The sequence below is a fragment of the Ovis canadensis genome, chromosome 12, assembly GCF_042477335.2.
Source record: "Ovis canadensis isolate MfBH-ARS-UI-01 breed Bighorn chromosome 12, ARS-UI_OviCan_v2, whole genome shotgun sequence".
Classification (NCBI taxonomy): domain Eukaryota; kingdom Metazoa; phylum Chordata; class Mammalia; order Artiodactyla; family Bovidae; genus Ovis; species Ovis canadensis.
In genome coordinates, this window is record NC_091256.1 from 14,944,083 (window position 1) to 14,950,082 (window position 6,000).

Below are 6,000 nucleotides of genomic sequence, written 5' to 3' on the forward strand. Positions count from 1 at the left end.
TCCTAGCTATGACAATCAGAAAAGAAAAAGAAATAAAAGGAATCCAGATTGGAAAAGAAGAAGTAAAGCTCTCACTCTTTGCAGATGACATGATACTATACATAGAAAATCCTAAAGATACTATCAGAAAATTACTAGAACTAATCAGTGAATTTAGCAAAGTTGCAGGATATAAAATCAATACACAGAAATCACTTGTATTCCTATATACTAACAATGAAAAATCAGAAAGAGAAATTAAGGAATCAATTCCATTCATCATTGCAACAAAAAGAATTAAATACCTAGGGATAAACCTACCTAAGGAGACCAGAGAATTGCATACTGAAAATTATAAGACACTGATGAAAGAAATCAAAGACAACATAAATAGATGGAGAGATATTCCATGTTCTTGGATGGGAAGAATCATTATTGTGAAAATGACTATACTACCAAATGCAATCTACAGATTCAATGCAATCCCTACCAAACTACCAAAGGCATTTGTTACAGAACTAGAACCAAAAATGTCATATTTCATATGAAAACACAAAAGACCCCTAATAGCCAAAGCAGTCTTGAGAAAGAAAAATGGAGCTGGAGGAATCAACCTTCCTGGCTTCAGCTTATACTACAAAGCTACAGTCATCAAGACAGTATGGTACTGGCACAAAAACAGAAATGTAGACCAATGGAACAAGATAGAAAGCCCAGAAATAAACCCATGCACCTATGGGCATCTTATTTTTGACAAAGAGGCAAGAATATACAATGGGACAAAGAACTTCTTCAATAAATGGTGCTGTGAAAATTCAACAGCTACATGTAAAAGAATGAAATTAGAACACTTTCTAACACCATACACAAAGATAAACTCAAAATGGATTAAAGACCTAAATGTAAGACCAGAAACTATAAATCTCTTAGAAGAAAACATAGAACACTCAATGACATAAATCAAACCAAGATCCTCTATGACCCACTTACTAGAGTAATAGAAATAGAAACAAAAATAAACAAGTGGGACCTGATTAAACTTAAAAGCTTTTTCACAGCAAAGGAAACAAGGTGAAAAGACAACCCTCAGAATGGGAGAAAATAATAGCAAAGGAAACAACTGACAGAGGATTAATTTCAAAATATATAAGCAGCTCATACAACTCAATACCAGAAAAGCAAACAACCCAATCAAAAAGTGGGGAAAAGACCTAAACAGACATCTCTCCAAAGAAGACATACAGATGGCTAACAAACACATGAAAAGATACTCAACATCACTCATTACTAGAGAAATGCAAATCAAAACTACAATGAGATATCACCTCACAACAGTCAGAATGGCCAACATCAAAAAGTCTACAAACATTAAATGCTAGAGAGGGTGTGGAGAAAAGGGAACTCTCTTGCACTGTTGGTGGGAATGTAAATTGATACAGCCACTCTGGAAGACGGTATGGAGATTTCGTATAAGACTAGGAATAAAACCACCATATGACCCAGCAATCTCACTCCTTACCCTGAGGAAACCAAAACTGAAAAAGACACACGTATCCCATTGTTCATTGTAGCACTATTTACAATAGCTAGAACACGGAAGCAACCTACATGTCCGTTGACAGATGATGGATAAAGAAGTTGTGGTACGTATACGCAATGCAATATTACTCAGCCATAATAAGAATGCATTTGAGTCAGTTCAGGTGAGATGGATGAACCTAGAGCCTATTGTATAGAGTGAAGTAAGTCAGAAAAATAAAGATAATTATCGTATACTAACACATATAGATGGAATCTAGAAAGATGGTACCAATGAATTTATTTGCAGGGCAGCAGTGGAGAAACAGACATAGAGATAGACTTATGGACACTGCAGGTGGGGAGGCGAGGTGGGAGAGGGTGAACTGTATGGAGAGAGTAACAGGGAAACTTACATGGCCATATGTAAAATAGAGAGCCAACGGGAATTTGCTATATGGCTCAGGAAACTCAAACAGGGGCTCTGTATCAACCTAGAGGGGTGGGATGGGAGGGAGATGGGAGGGAGGTTTAAGAGGGAGGGGATGTGTGTATACCTATGGCTGATTTATGTTGAAGTTTGACACAAAACAATAAAATTCGGTAAAGCAATTATCCCTCAATTTAAAAATAAGTAAATTTTTTTAAAATAAAAATTCTGCAAACAAAAAAAAAGCCTAAACATATATCAAGCTCAGCAAATTTAGATGAAAAAAAACCTCATTGTTTCCATAGTTGTTTCTGGCTTTAAGGACAGCAGGTGGCAGCAGAATCAAGCTTTTTCATAGCAAGAAGCTTCTGGAGCTTCAGACGGTTTTCAAAGGAGAGAAGTAGCTTTTACCAAAAACCTTCAATCTAAAAATCTAAACTCTAATCTGAATTGCCACAATTTCTTTAATGTATGTTTATACTTTATTTTAAATTACTTTAAAAATAAACTATGTTTCAGTTCAGTTCAGTAGCTCAGTCCTGTCCAACTCTTTGAGACCCCATGAATCACAGCACGCCAGGCCTCTCTGTCCATCACCAACTCTCGGAGTTCACTCAGACTCACGTCCATCGAGTCAGTGATGCCATCCACCCATCTCATCCTCTGTTGTCCCCTTCTCCTCCTGCCCCCAATCCCTCCCAGCATCAGAGTCTTTTCCAATGAGTCAACTCTTCTCATGAGGTGGCCAAAGTACTAGAGTTTCAGCTTTAGCATCATTCCTTCCAAAGAAATCCCAGGGCTGATCTCCTTCAGAATGGACTGGTTGGATCTCCTTGCAGTCCAAGGGACTCTCAAGAGCCTTCTCCAACACCACAGTTCAAAAGCATCAATTCTTCAGCATTCAGCTTTCTTTACAGTCCAACTCTCACATCCATACATGACCACAGGAAAAACCATAGCCTTGACTAGACGGACCTTTGTTGGCAAAGTAATGTCTCACTTTTCAATATGCTATCTAGGTTGGTCATAAATTTTCTTCCAAGGAGTAAGCGTCTTTTAATTTAATGGCTGTTTTTGGAGCTTCCAAAAATAAAGTCTGACACTGTTTCCACTGTTTCTCCATTTATTTCCCATGAAGTGATGGGACCGGATGCCATGATCTTCATTTTCTGAATGTTGAGCTTAAAGCCAACTTTTTCACTCTTCTCTTTCACTTTCGTCAAGAGTCTTTTTAGTTCTTCACTTTCTGCCATAAGGGTGGTGTCATCTGCATATCTGAGGTTATTGATATTTCTCCTGGCAATCTTGGTTCAAGCTTGTGCTTCTTCCAACCCAGTATTTCTGATGATATGCTCTGCATAGAAGTTAAATAAGCAGGGTGACAATATACAGCCTTGACATACTCCTTTTCCTATTTGGAACCAGTCTATTGTTCCATGTCAAGTTCTAACTGTTGCTTCCTGACCTGCATATAGGTTTCTCAAGAGGCAGGTCAGGTGGTCTGGGATTCCCATCTCTTTCAGAATTTTCTGCAGTTTATTCTGATCCACACAGTCAAAGGGTTTGGCATAGTCAATAAAGCAGAAATAGATGTTTTTCTGGAACTCTCTTGCTTTTTTGATGATCCAGCGGATGTTGGCAATTTGATCTCTGGCTCCTCTGCCTTTTCTAAAACCAGCTTGAACATCAGGAAGTTCACAGTTCATGTATTGCTGAAGCCTGGCTTGGAGAATGTTGAGCATTACTTTACTAGCGTGTGAGATGAGTGCAATTGTGCGGTAGTTTGAGCATTCTTTGGCATTGCCTTTCTTTGGGATTGGAATGAAAGCTGACCTTTTCCAGTCCTGTGGCCACTGCTGAGTTTTCCAAATACGCTGACATATTGAGTGCAGCACTTTCACAGCATCATCTTTCAGGATTTGAAACTACTCCCCTGGAATTCCATCACCTCCACTAGCTTTGTTCATAGTGATGCTTTCTAAGGCCCACTTGACTTCACATTCCAGAATATCTGGCTCTAGGTGAGTGATCATACCATTGTGATATTCTTGGTCATGAAGATCTTTTTTGTACAGTTCTTCTATGTATTCTCACCACCTCTTCTTAAAATCTTCTGCTTCTATTAGGTCCATACCATTTCTGTCCTTTATCGAGCCCATCTTTGCATGAAATTTTTCTTTGGTATCTCTAATTTTCTTGAAGAGATCTCTAGTCTTTCCCATTCTGTTCTTTTCCTCTATTCCTTGCATTGATTGCTGAGGAAGGCTTTCTTATCTCTTCTTGCTATTCTTTGGAACTCTGCATTCAGATGCTAATATCTTTCCTTTTCTCCTTTGCTTTTTGCTTCTCTTCTTTTCACAGCTATTTGTAAGGCCTCCTCAGACAGCCATTTTGCTTTTTTGCATTTCTTTTCCATGGGGATGGTCTTGATCCCTGTCTCCTGTACAATGTCACAAACCTCTGTCCATAGTTCATCAGGCACTCTATCTATCAGATCTAGGCCCTTAAATCTATTTCTCACTTCCACTGTATAATCATAAGGGATTTGATTTAGGTCATACCTGAATGGTCTAGCAGTTTTTCCTATTTTCTTCAATTTGAGTCTGTATTTGGTAATAAGGAGTTCATGATCTGAGCCGCAGTCAGCTCCCGGTCTTGTTTTTGTTGACCGTATAGAGCTTTTCCATCTTTGCCTACAAATAATATAATCAGTCTGATTTCGGTGTTGACCATCTGGTGATGTCCATGTGTAGAGTCTTCTCTTGTGTTGTTGGAAGAGGGTGTTTGCTATGACCAGTGCATTTTCTTGGCAAAACTCTATTAGTCTTTGCCCTGCTTCATTCCATATTCCAAGGCTTAGCACATTTTAATTTTAAAAATAAATAAATAAATAATAAAAATCTAAGCTCAGCAGGAGAACAAAAACAAGCAGAATGAGAAGCCAGTGTCATCAGCCTGGGCTACTAAAGACCCAAATGTCATCCTTTGCTGCCATCCTTGTCCTTCCAAGGAATTCCGAGATTTCTGTGGACCATGGCCTGGAAATGAAGCTGGAATCTGTCTCTCCTTGAGTAGGATTCCTGTCCTGATGGTGCCCTTGTTGGTTCTCCAGGAAACAGGCTCTCTTCAGGGTTGGGCTCCCTGAAGAGGTCAATCTAAATTCAGAACAAATTTATGCATGAAAAAGGGTTTCTTTGTTTTTTTTTTTAAAGAAATATTGCATGTAATAAAAAGAAATGCAGGGCTGCTATGTGCTGTAACACAGATGAACCTCCAAAGCATCATGCTAAGTAAGTGAAAGAAGGCAGTCACGAATGTATGATACCATTTATAGGAAATGCACAGAATAGGCAAATCAAGAGACAGAAAATAGATTAGTGGTTGTCTAAGGCTGGGGAGGTGGTGATTGTGGAGTGGCTTCTAAAGAATACAAGGCTTCTTTTGGGGGTGATGAAACTGTTCTAAAATTAGATTCTGGTGACAGTTGCACAGCTCTAGAAATACACTAAAATCTAGTGAACTGTGTACTTTAAATGGGTGAACTTTATTATATGTAAAGTTATCTCAAAGCTGTTTAAAAAAGAGAGAAAAGGGAAAGTATACTTTGATCACTAATATATTTCAAGTGGAAATAAATCTCAAATAACTATTCAAGGAGAGAAACAGAGAGAGATGCAGGCAGGGAAAAGAAGCGCCTCTGCAGCTGCCACAGAGAAGAATTGGAGGCTGGTTAGAGATATGACTCCGGTTCATTGGGGAATTTTACTTTTCATTTAGACGCTGGTGTAATGATGGTACAATATGCTTCCTGCTTGGGCAAAACACTTTCAGTTCCTAAGGACTACAAATACTTACCTTAAAGAGCGACTGGATGCTGGGGGTGGCCATCTCGCTGTTTTAGAGGATGGAGCTCTCCCTGGAAAGAAGACAGAATACAGCAGCAGACACAGCAAATCTCTGAAGTCACACAGGCCTGCTTTCAAATCCTAGATCCTCCTTGTGTTAGCTTTGAGGCATTCGCTCCTTGTTTATATCCACATCTTGAGGTTGAATAGGAATGACTTAGCGCAAAA